This window comes from Cupressus sempervirens, chromosome 7 (genome assembly GCF_028749045.1).
Source record: "Cupressus sempervirens isolate cs-2001-9-10 chromosome 7, ASM2874904v1, whole genome shotgun sequence".
NCBI classification, from domain to species: Eukaryota; Viridiplantae; Streptophyta; class Pinopsida; order Cupressales; family Cupressaceae; genus Cupressus; species Cupressus sempervirens.
This window is the reverse complement of record NC_143124.1, coordinates 516016380-516030704: the sequence shown is the minus strand read 5'-3', so window position 1 is coordinate 516030704 and position 14325 is coordinate 516016380.

The window sequence follows — 14325 nt, the reverse complement described above, 5'->3', positions numbered from 1 at the left end:
CTGAAAAGATGGGATGCTCAGTAGGCATGGTACAAACTTATCCTCCTGGTCAAGTGTAGCAGACATACATTAATGTTCCTTTCAATATCGAAAGCTCATTCTTAATTATTATGTTTGTAGTATTTAAAATTACAGAAATGTCATATTGACCAAAAAATGTGGCATATGAATTGAGATTACATATTGAACTATGGCCTCCTTCTACATTGCCTGAAACCAAGAGAATCACACAGTTAGTTGTCATGCAATCATAGGTTAATGTTTAGCTTCACTTGGTTATGAGAATAGTTTAATATTCTCTACTAATCAGGGGCCAACCACGTGAAGGTGGAAGCTCATTTGGCCCCATCCCCCCCCCCCCCCCCAACATGTAAATTCCTCATTAACATATACAATCTTTAAGATATGATCAATCTTTAAAGTTCCTGGAAGTTGGGCTACTCGTAGGAGAAGTCCATCATCATTGCTCACATGATTAAATTTATTTAATTCTTATTAAAAGAAAAAAGAAAAAAATGTTCACCTATTTCAAGATATATGACTTGAGGATATGATCACCTATTTCAGCCTGGAATATGAAGAAAACAATGTTCTTAAATGATATGTTTGACAAAATATTCATCTTCATGTGGATACATATGAAAAAATATAAAAATCTTCCAAACCTATAAAAGTGACATCATTTTCCCATCTTTTGGTGCATGTCATTTTTCCGTCGCATCCAAAATAAGATTTTGCCACTCTAAATCAATAATACACGTACAACTGCATTCTACATGCATGGACAATAGGTGGAGCTGAAAAAGTACACCACAATTGCATTTATTTCTATTAAATTTTTAAAATTATAGACCATCATGAACATTAGAACTCTAGTTGCTATGGCCTAGAGAATGTCCTCAACAAGCCAACACTTAGAAAGTCTTGATGTGCTTGCATGTTGAGGACATTACCCTTGCCTATAAGAGTCAAAGTTGCAATGTTTGTGATGGTCTATAACTTAAAATACATAATTATAGACCTCTAACAAAAATGTAAACCTATTGCATTTTTCAACTTCACTTGATTTTGTATGCACATGAATTGAGATTGCATATTGAACTACGACCTCCTTCCACATTACCTAAAAAAAAGAGATTCACACAGTTAGCTATAATGCAATCATAGGTTAATGTTGAGCTTCACTTGGTTTCGAGAATAATTTAATATTCTCTGCTAATCAGGACCAACCACATGAAGGTGGAAGCTTATTTGCCCCCCCCCCCCCCCCAACATCTAAATTTCTCGTTAACATCTAAAATCTTGAAGAAAGGATTTATCTTTAAAGTACCTAGAAGTTGGGATACTCTCAAGGGAAGTCCATCTTCATTGCTCATGAGTAATTCATCATAATTCTTTAGTGTTCCCATACATCTAACATGAGTACATCCAGGAATGTCCTCATCGCCTCCTGCATAAAATGAATCCATTATTACAAAATGCCCCCTAATAAATAATAGTTCAAGTGAAACAAACACATGAAAAATGAGAGAGAAAAAGAGGAATCTAATTACCAATAAGCATTTCCATCGCATCTGTGGCCATGCTACATGTTGAGTGAGTTTTATTATTTTTCTATTGTGCCAAGATCTCTTTGTTTATATGCATACATACATAGACACACACATATTTGTGTTGTTTGTATATATACATATACATATACATACATGCATACATATATAGAGATCACAAGGGCACAGCAGGGAAATGAAAAGATCACAAGGGAACGATAATCAAATGCAGTGATCACAAGGGCATGACAACAAAATCCTAGATCTCCACTAATCTCCACCAACGTTTAGAGCTCTCCACCCTCATTCAAAGCTCTCCACCCACTTTTTCGTGCAACTCTCAACAATCGATCAAAACAAATGGGGAATAATTAATGTCATGTTTTCTTTTTCTTTTTCTTTATAATCCATAATCCACAATCCACAAGTTCTCTCTGTATACATGCATACATACATACATAGATACACACACATGTGTGTGTATGTATGTATATATACACATATATACACATAAACATATTTACATATATGTATATACATACATACATACACACACATATACATACATGCATGCATACATATACACATACATATATACATAAATACATATACACACATATATACATACATACATACATATATACGTGCATATATACATACATACATACATATACACATACATACATACATACATACATACATACATACATCTGCATATGCAATTTTATCACCTTGGAAAACTGTATTTGATCCTGCTAGCTGGGAACAACTAATTGTTCAATTTATTGTACCTAATTTGATGATAGTTCTATAGGAATTTGTAATCAACCTAGCTAATCAACAACTACACCAATTTAACTGGGTTATGGCTTGTTTCTTTCTAAAAATATTTGCTATGATATGTGTTTGTAAAATTTCTTGTGAACTTTGTCCATTTTTCCTAGTCTGCATTATTTTTGTGTAGGATCTTGAGGTAAGTCACTTAGCATGGGTTGAGAGAATTTTATTGTTTTATTATTTAGATTCTAGAATATGTATACAGCTAGATCAATTTTTATGTTGTGCCAAGATCTCTCTCTATATATATACATACATAGACACACACATATGCGTGTGTGTATGTATATATACACATACACATATATATACATACATAGACACACACATATGTGTGTGTATGTATATATACACACACACATATATATACACATACATATATGTATGTGTATATATAATACATACATACATATACATAAATAATATTAATATATGTATTGCATCTACATTTTCTTTGTTATTGCTTATATTAAGAGTGTTTCAAGGTTAGCAACCACTTCAACATTCTTTGCATGGTTTAGAGGTAATGCCATTATGGCAGAGGCTTCAACAAGGGAATGAGCCTCATGATTATGAGATTTATGCAGAAGCAAAACTTGCTTCTTCAACTCCTTACACTCAACTGTTTATTGAAGTTATTCTTCCAACAGTGATAATAGTTGCTACAAATTCCTGAGAGCCAAGGGTGTTGACATTAAGGTCAATTTGTCTATCAGTGACTCAACACTTGGTGAAATGGCTACATTGCTACCAAGTTATATAGTTGCTACTGAGCTTATCATTCATCTAGTAGTGTTAATCAAGTGTCTTAGTTGCTACCAAGCTAAATAAACAGTTTTCAATTCATGTTGAGCTACACAACATCTACCAAGCATCAAAGATAGTTTCCAGTATAGCCTAAGTGTAGCAGTATCTACCGAGCTATCCAGTGGATGTGATGAAGACTCCAATGTTAACCGAGCTCTATAGTGTTAACCAAGCTCTACCATGTCTATGTTGAGATCTGATAGAAAATATCATTGCTTAAAGAGATTATTGAAAGAGGGAGATTGTTGAAGCAAAAAATGTGTTTTAGTCATTGTTTTGTCATTGATGTCAAACCTACTATTTGCTAGTAAGACAATTGCTTATAAGATTCAAGTACTATCACTTAGTTGATTGATGAAGAGGATTTGATCAATAAGATGTAACAATGGCACCTAGAGGAAAGGTTGAGTTATGATTATGTAATAAAGTACAAGGATTAGTTAAGATAATGATGACATGATGTTTGTTAATCTACTTGAGGTTACAAATGTTGGCAACACTAAGAAAGTTTAGAAGAACAAGTTACACAAAGACTATCTGCCAAGCTTGACCGAGTTGTTAGTAGGTGTTGAGAAAAGTTAGTGCAAGCTGAGTAGAAAATCAATTGGAGCCAAGTAAAAGCAAAAAATAGTGTATGTCGAGCAAAATAGTTGATGTCGAGTAAAGTTTAATAAATGCCAAGTGCCAGTAAACTTTAGTTGATACCGAGTGATTACACAGTTGATGTTGAGCAACGCAGTATGTGTCAAGCATCAGAAGATTGATAATGCCAAGTTGCTGCATTATTTAAAAGATCAAAGATCCGCTGAATCTAAGCCAACAAGTTTGTTTTCTTGAAACTTGTGAACCAGGTGGAAGATAAAGTTGATGAGTTGGTGGCATAGAATTTGATGTAAACCATTTCTAGGTGAATTCAAATGGAATCTAGGAGAAGTTTCTAGAAGAGATACAAGATATGGGGTAAATATATTGTATCCTACCTAATCTATCCAAACCCTATAATGGGCAATGGAAAACAAAGTGACAAAATATCTTAATTTCCTATAAAAAGGAATGTCTAGTCATGAAGCAAAGAGTTGAGGTATTGAGAGGGTCGGAGAAGACAAGGAAAGAATAAAGTAGAGAAGGAAGATAGGAAGTCAAGGACTCTGCATCATCAAGTGACCTAAAATGTGACTACATTGGCATGCTAAGCAAGAGGGCTTAAGTAGATGTATGCATGAAGGGTGAACAAGCTATTAGAATTGCAAAGAATGAAAGCCAAGAAAATTGAGGACTGAACAATGATCTATAATTTGTAAGAGAAGTTGTAAGTCATATCAGATAAAAGCTCCAATGTTACTCTCAAACAATTGTATTAGTCTAGGGTAAAATCCTTTGGATTAAGGTTGAACTAATAGTTATTTGAAAATCCTTTAACCAAGTAGCATTCCAAGTGAATGGCCTAAAGTCCTCTAACAAGGCTCACTTCTAATAGGGTGATTGAAATCCCTTAATTGTGTCACATTTAATAGTCCGTGTTGTAACCTTTAACAGGGTTGGCCTTTCACATGGCATCACTTCAGAAGAGTGAAAAGAGTAACATGTTACTGGTGGTTTTTCCCAAATTGGATTTCCATGTTAAATCATTGTGTCAAGTGTGTTGATGAATCTTTTATGTTTCATGTTTACATTTTTGCAAGTTGATTTAATAGTAACCTACAAGTTTTAGTGATTGCATGGATGCATGCATAGATATGAATGTTTTATGGGTTCACTAAGTTGAGAGAAAAGTTTAATTTGTACATCTAGACCTTGAATAACTAATTTATCCCCTCTCTCAATTATTCTAAAGAATTCCAACAGTCTACTAAGCTCGCACTATTAACTTAGTGAATCTAGTGTTGATCAAGTCATGTAGTGTCAAATGAGTGATTCAATGACTACCGAGTTTCTTAGCATTCGCCAAGTCACACAGTGTTGACTGAGTTTGAGCTACTTGAAGAGTGATTAGTATGGACTGAGCTTCTACTTCAACTGAGTGCCAGAGTTTTCCAAGCATAAACAGTGTTTTTTGTGTATCAGAACATCACTGAGTTTGTCTTCACAAACCCGTGTTAGAGCAGTTAGGCCAACTTTGTGAATTATGATGAATTTGGTATTGTAGCCAACTCCATAAGCTAATGAATTGGAATGGTATATATGTAATACATTATATCATATCCACATATTATGAGAAGATGAATAAGAAGTGTATAAGTTTGAATTGAAGAAGGTCACAACAAGTATAAGAGACAATAAAGATTTATCTATACAACCAAGTGATCATTGTAATATAGGGAATCTCATTCAGCAAATGAAAGTTGCAAAATAGAGATCACCCACTGGTTCATCCTAATAGGTGCATCAGTCAAATCCTTTAACAAGGTAGACTTAAGAGTCTTTTGCTAAATCTCCTAAACTGAGTGTATACTTCATTGTATGTTTGTAAATCCTTTAACAAAGTGGACCTCAAAGTCCTTATTACTCCTAATAGGGTAGATCACTAGAAGTGGTCAATTGTAAGCCTTAACAGGTTAACTTTATACTGCAGTACTAAAGCTTGTGGGTATCATCCCCACCCCAGTTTTAATTTCTAATTGAAAGGTTTTTGGGTCACCATATCTTGTGTCAAAAGGTTATGAATGTTATATTGCTTTCATTATTTCATGCATGCAATTAAATCAGAATAATATATGAAGGATTAATTGGTGAAATAAGATAAAGATTTTATTCGTTCCTGATTCACCCCTCCCCTCTTAGTAACCTAGCCTACCTTATATTTCCAACAATTGGTATCATAGCTACTGGTTCTCACATCATAAGTTTGACAACTTGAGATAAGATTAGAGGCAATGGAGGTATATAGGCTAGATAAGGCTATTGAGAATGAAAAGTTGGACCTAGAATTAGCCATTGGACAACTCAAGAAAGCAAAGGAGCAACTCTCTCAATCATTGAAAAGAAGGAAATATCTTGCAATACAAATGGATGACATTCCTTATAATGAAAGAAATATTGAAGACTTATGTCGAGAAAGAAATTCAGATGAAGCTAGTGCAATAATCAAAGATCTAATGGAGAAGAATTTCAATCTTCAAGAAGAAGTCAAAAAAATGAAAAGAGAGCAAGAAATCCAATCAGTCAGATTATGTGAATTCATGAAAGAAAAAAACAAAGCCAAAAAAGTGATAGAAGAAAAGAACAATGAAATTCAACAACTATCCCTTCAGCAAGAAAACTTTATTAATTAACTTAATGATGCAAATCAAGAGCTTATCAATCTAAGGATAGAGAAGGAAAGACTGTAGAATGATCTCAGCATTGAAAAGAAAACCAATGAAAGAATGATGAAATATTAGGAAAGCACGAATCAATTAAATGAGAAAAGTCAATATAGACACAAAGGCAAAGCTAGATTAGGATATACAGAAGAAGGTGAATCATCTTAGCAAGGAGCTCAAAAGAACAAAAGGCCTACTTGCAATCATTGTGGTAAGTTAGGTCATACATCAAACAAATGCTAGAGTAATGGTAAAACAAAATTCAATGGAAAGTGTTACAGTTGAAAAAAGCATGGACATAAAGCAAGTGAATGCATAGAGAAACCTAAGTTTGAAGGAAAGTTTCATAATTGCAAGAAACAAGGACACAAATCTTCAGAGAGAAAAACCAAGAAATGGAACCCAATAGAACAAATTGTGGAAGCATTATTTGGATGAGATTATAACACATGGTGTAGATGTCACTATTGTGGTGAGTTTGGGAACATTGGAGAAAACTATGTGAAACATCACATAAGGAAAATAGATACTACAAAAAGATGTTTTATTTGTACAAAACTTGAACATCTTGCTAAGAACTACATGAACACAAGAAGAATTGAAGATGAAAAGAAAGCCAAAGTTGACAATATTAGAAAATAAATGAGGTAGCAATAGGTATTGAAATCTCTAGAGAATGTAAACCAAGTCATGAAATTGTTAACACCCAAGTTAGTAAGTTGGGTGGCCCAACCATTTCAACTTAGTTCCCTATGGAGATCATTGGAACTATGATTCAGAAGAAGTCATCTAACATCAGTTCCAACCAACAAGTAGAAAGATCCATATCAGCATTCAAGATGCACAAGGATCACTAAGTGATACCAAAAGTTTAACACCTTGCCAAGCATGGTTAGGTTACATATCATTTCATAATGCAGACGCTAAGTTGGTCACTCTACCAAGTACCAAGATCAAACCAAATGGTGGTAATGTTATAGAGTTTTGAAGTTCTCTGAGTTAGTAGTTCCTACTGAGTTAGGAGACCTTACCAAGTTAAAGGTGTCTTCCAAGCATTAAAGACCAAATTGAGTGGAGGATAGCCTATCATCAAACGAGTATACATATGAAGCATTAATGTCGATTGAAAAGAGAAAATTTGTTAAAAGGGAAGAAATCAAACACATTATTTCAACACAAATTTTTAGAGCACAAAGTGAAGAGTGAATTCAGAGTTTTCAAGTGATTTAAGGAATTGTTTTTGAAGATTTTCCCATTTTTGAAACCCTACCAAGCAATGAAATCTTCGAGTAGCAAAGTGAAGAAAGGATTAGAAATATTGGTTCATGGAGTGAATTACAAGGCTCCTACATTCAAGCCAAGTCCAGCAATTGCAGAGGCACTTGACCTTGTTGGAGCACAATCACAAATTCCTCCCAAGGTACTTCTTGTCCATGATATCCATTCATTTGATCATTGTTCAATCCAATAACTTGGACTCCTAGGAATGAATGAAGTGTTCAATGATTTATGTGTGGATGGTGTTCTCAAACCTAAGCATAATCATTTGGAAATAAAGGGCTTAACACATATCCTACATATGCCAAAGGACTTCCAAGTCAAGTTATTTTGAGCTGAGTTCACAATGGAAAATTGTGGTTAGATCACCCTATCTTAATAACAAAGAAGATGATACATAAAATCACTAGATTTCCCATATTGAATAAAGCTAAAACCACTAAAACCCTAGGTCGGGCAGAATTGACAAAGTGTACTCTTTTCGAGTCGGATAGAAGAGGCATGAAGCTAAGTGGTGTGATAGACATGGAATTGAAGTTTGGGATCCATGTGATTTCTCATAAGATACACAGCTCAAGCTGGTTGAACAATGTGTCATGTGAGGCTATTAATTTAGCATACAAGGCAGTGAAGAATAACTTGTCTTTCAAGCTTGTCAAGCTATTGTTGACTCAATTTGACAATAATATAGAAAGCATTAGAGTTTCAAAGAACAACCTGTGTAAGTTCGATTCTCTTTTGACGCCTATTTTTCTTTGTTCAAAATTTTTTCCCTTCCAAAGGATCTATAGTATGGAGAAAGGATGTTCTAGGGTAAAAGCATAAACTTGTGTCACCCTTTTATAAAGGAAAAGGCTAACAAAAGTATAATGGTTCATCTTCAATGACATAAAAATGGTAGTATTATTTAGAATTTGATAATGAAGTAAACTAATGAAATGTGTAGAAATAGATGAATTTTAGGATTATAATTTTTAATAATTATTTGGAATAAGAATTGAAATATTTTCCTAATTTTTAAAGATAACTTTTTACTTGTTGAAAAACGCCGAAAATTAGGGGTCTAGTTCCCACCACAAAATAATGTGGAAATAAACTTATTTCCCTTCGATCTTAGATTATGTTATAGATAACATATATAGCTAGAACAATCAAAAATAAAATTTGGCTTTAGACCTATATTTTATCTTTCATAATGATTCAAATTTAACTCATCTGAAATTGATAGTTTTCATCTCCTACGACATTTTTTAAAACAAATCTTTTCTAACCAAGAGAAAAATTATACATTCCTCAAGATGACTCTCTCCTCTAGAATGTCATGTGATTTTAATTTTTTTTTGATATTATTTAATATTTTTTCCTTTCTCAAACTTGAAATCTTCTCGAGTGTTAAAATACATACTTGTAGAATTTTTGAATTACAATATACTATATATAATTAAAACACTATAAACTCTATATGAGAATATTCTTGACTTTGAAATCTATAAAATGGTGTTTATATGTTATTAAAAAAATATCATAAAAAATAGTAAGAGTTGTTGAAATATCAGTTTTTTGAAATAATTTTATTTCTTTAGTAATTGGATACAAACTAGTATAAAACATGCATTTAATAGACATTTCCAATTGGAAAAGTGTGAGACCATATATAACTTAGCTAGAGTGAGTTTGTCTAGATCATATGTTTGAATTAAATTAATTTTTAGATAGAAAAATTCAAATTCAATCATTCTGATAAGTTAGCCTGAAAGGTGACACAACTTTGTACTTTTACCCTCAGATAGTATTGTACCAAATCAATGAATACATAGTAGAAATGGATGAAAATTCTAGTAGCATTATGGATAATTACTTTGAGTCATTCAAGGAAAAGATGCAAAATAGATTTAGGATACCTAGTAAGCTTGTAGAAGACTATGAGCAAGATATATGTTTCATGGTTGATTGTGACAAAGTTTATATTCAAGCAGTAAAACCTAGAGTGGTATGGGTTAAGCCTTTGGATTATGAGGTTAACATTGATGACACTAAGGATATCATTAAAGCTCTATTGAATGAGCATGTGGATCCTAAAGCCACTTATTTTGGAACATATGATGAGGCAAAGGTCAGAATTGAGCTTGAGATAAAGCTACCTCAAGCAGTAAGTAGAGGAAGGAAGAGGATAGAGAAGATAATCAAGAATACGAAATCATCAAGCTCTCCTCTAATGCTTATCAAGGGAAATGGAGATGATGTTGAAGATGAAGATGAAGAGGATGAAGTAGAGGAAACTGAATCTGAGAAAGCAGAGCCTCCCAAGAAGAAGGGGAAGGTAATTATAACCAAACCTGTTAAGTCCTCCCCTGCAATATTTACAAGAAGAGTAGCCAAGTCCAAGAAGAAGCCGAAGTTAGATGAAGATGAAGCTAAACAGATTATCTTTAAAAGGTTTGCACCTACACCTCAAGAAAAATTAAAGAAGATGGAAGGAGTAGGCATGACATTTTTTAAGTCTCATAAGTATGAGACTAGAAGTGATGAAGAGAAAAAATAGATTGAGGTTAATGGAAATATTGGGCAAGTGGAAATACTCACCTTATGAGCTTTCACAACAAATTTTAGATGAACTTTTGGAAGCAGTTAAGCCTAGATGGGACAGTGCAACAAAGACTGCCAAAGACATCTATGAACAAACCTTGAGACAACTTATGCCGAGTCTCAATGAAAAGGAGGTGAATGAATCCTTGAAGAAAAATCAGAAGAAGCTCACTCTTAAATTCAACACATGTCTGATATTGCTTAAGGACATTGAATCTATGGTGCAGTCTACTTCTACCACATGGAAGAACATATATGAGTTGCACAAACCCAATGAATTTATGGTATATGTTAATGATAAGGATAGCAAACATGAGGATATCAAAGAAGAAGAAGAAATAAAAGATGATGTTGATCTTGATGATGAGGAGGAAGGACAGGAAGCAAGTGAGGAAAGTATTTCAAAAATATAGAGTATTGAAGAAACTGATGCAGAGAAGACTATGGCATTAGTAATGACTTCATTTCCTTGCTCTTTGAGAAAAGGCTTAGTGCAATCCAGCTTAGAGAAGTCTTCTGCCAAGTTAGTTGTGGTTACCATTGCTACACCAAGCACCCAACCAATCTCTGGATCACTATTACCAAGTGTTACATTGACTGAAGTACCTAGCACTTCAACTGTCAAGCAACAAGTTCTTCCAACATCAGGCTTAACTGAGAAACAACAAGGTATTCTTGTTGTTAGTGATATTCCTATATTTATTTTTATTCCATCTATTTCTACAATTGTTTCAATACCAAGTGTATCCATAGCTAGTGTAATGAAAGTTAAGAAGTAATCTCAATCGAGCATTGGAGTTCTAAATAAAGCTAAATAAATGGTTTCTACTATTTAAAAGGTTAAGGGTAAAGAAGAAGATGAAGAAATTGATCTGGATGGGGACATTGTTATTCCAAATTGGGATATCTCTATCCTTACTCCTAATCAAATGGATACCCTGAGAGAACTTTTGAAGAAAAGGGCTAAGCAACATAAGCTCAAAGAAGAAAAGAAGAAGAAAAGTCACTTTTGAGGACATATAGAGCATATTTGTTGATGCTCTGAGTATTGAGGTTGATAGCAAACAACCTATTTTGGATTAGTTAGCTGAAATTGTCCATAAGTATAATGAAGATTTTAATGGACAAGAAGAACTACTACAAAGATGACGTAGTGCAAGGCAAGAGAATCCCCACATGAGATGTCCTAGCCCCTAGCAAATAACCACACAGCAAAAACACAATAGCAAGAAGCAATAAAGAAAGATCTAATACCAAATCACAACTATTTATTTATAAAATAACTGTTACATGTAATGTGTTGGGTTGTAAGGCCTTCCTGATTATGGCCAAATACAATAGCAATTACAATAATAGTTTTGCAAGATCCCTCAAGATCCAATCCAAACCCTAGCTAGTCCAGATCCACATTCTGGTAGAAACCTCTAAGGAAGATCTCAACTTGTGCTCGCAAGTCCACCAAGCAATCTCCTTGTTTTCCAAGCCACAACTACTAGCTCTGCTCCAACTTCATACAAGGTCCAAGTGTAAACTGCCTCACATTCGAGGCTCTATCCATACATTCACAACTCCATCACAATCTTGTTGTAAACTACCTCACATTTAGCGCTTTGTCCACAGACTCAGGAAAAACTCGCTCTTCAGCTACCTCTTCTCCACGATGGATGAATAATGACTAAAGACTTCCCTACAATCCCTACTTATACCAATATAAGCTACAAGTTAGCCCAGAACACAAATTAAATACAAATACATAAATTAAATGCCACAAGTTGGCCTACAACAAACACCAAATTCCTAAGCAAGGTCGAGCTCCATAGACCATTCCAAGCAACCAAAGACCATGCCAAGCTCCAAGACCATGCCGAGCTCCAAAGACCAGGCCGAGCTCCATAGACCATGCCAAGCAACCAAAGACCATGCTGAGCTCCAAGACCATGTTGAGCTCTAAAGACCATGCCGAGTCCCATAAACCATGTTGAGCTCCCAGACCATGCTGAGCTCCAAAGCATGTCGAGCACCAGTCCTTCTTTGACTGAGTGCCAGTCCAAGCACCCACCAAAGCAACTATTGAACCTCCTCCCATGAACTCTAAAGTAGTCACCAAGAAAACCCAAGATGCTCTTGCATCAGACTCCCCAGGTAAATAGAAAAGTGTGTCCCACACTTTGATGCCCAAAGAAAGATCAACAACCAACTTCATCTTCACCAAAGGCTTCCACTCCAACAGGGACAAGAAAACCAATTTACACATCATCCACATCTGCATCATTATGTCAAACACCAGAATCTCAACCACCCAATCAACATGCTCACTCCTAGGAACAAACTAAACATAATGCTTCATCAACAAATCCTCATCCACATCAACAACTAGTGAATCCACACCAACAACAACTAACTCCACATTAGCAACAATATGAAGATCTCCATCAACACATGCAAAACTCACAACTCCAACAATCTCATTGATTACAACAAGATGCTCTACAATATATAACTCACCACCAACAATAATTGGATCATCTATGACCAAGCGCTCTACAATTTCCATGTCAGACCCAACCAACTGATCATGAAAACCAACCTCCGTCCTAGCACCAACAAGGTTAGGAATATCCTCAGCAACAACCTCCAGCTGCTCTGCAAGTTTTGTATCAGACTCCACAATCTGATCAATAAAACCAAACTCAACCTTGCTATGCCATCTTCTCTTACAAACAAGTCTTTTAACCAGCCAAATAACTCTCTTCCAAATCAATAGACTCTAGCTCCACAAACATCCATGGAATTCCTTCCTCACCCCATCCTGAACTTGATCAGCCAAGCTAGCTTCAAACTAAGCAAACATCTTAGAAAACCTCCTATCCACCACATCATGAAGATTCACAATCATCTCAGGGTCCAATCCTCTCAAAGCCATCTTCCAAGATCTTTGTAAACCCTCTGCAAACAATCCTTCCCATGCTCCTTGTGATAACCTCAAATTGTTTGCAAGTTAGATCGCAACCTACCACCATGCATAAACAATTAGGAAACACATCACAAGTCTAGGACCACAGATCTGCAATCCACAGACTCGCTACGATCATGCCTTAACAAGATCAGTCTTCCCTCTTTGCATCCATTGATCCATCTATAAGCCCTCTACAATTGCAAGCCAGAACCATGATCTGCCACCTTTCAACCAAAATATCTAAGACTCTAGAAAGAAAATCCACCACTAGATCAAGACCAACTCAGATCTACTTCTTCACCCAAGTCTTGGTGCAAATTGCCACAACTTCTGTGATCTGTTTACATGCTCAAGAACAACCTTTTCTCTGATACCACCTAATGTAGTACAAGGTAGGAGAATTGCCAAAGGAGATGTCCTATCCCCCAAAAAATAACCACACAATAGCAAGAATCAATAAAGCAAGATTTGATACCAAATCACAACTCTTTATTTATAAAATAACTATTACATGCAATGTGTCAAGCTGTAAGGCCTTCCCAGTTATGGCCAAATACAATAGCAATTACAATAATAGTTCTACAAGATCCCTCAAGATCCAATCCAAACCCTAGCTAGTCCAGATCCACATTTTGGTAGGAACCTCCAAGGAAGATCTCAACTTGTGCTCGCAAGCCCACCAAGCAATCTCCTTGTTTTCCAAGCTACAACTACTAGCTTTGCTCCAACTTCATCCAAGATCTAAGTGTAAACTACCTCACATTCAATGCTCTATCCACACATTCACAACTCCATCACAATCCTATTATAAACTACCTCACATTTGGTGCTTTGTCCATAGACTCAGGAAAAACTTGCTCTTCAGCTACCTCTTCTCCATGATGGATGAATAATGACTAAAGACTTCCCTACAACCCCTACTTATACCAATCTAAGCCACAAGTCGGCCTGCAACAAGCACCAAATTCCTAAGCAAGGTCGAGCTCCATAGACCATGTCCAGCAACCAA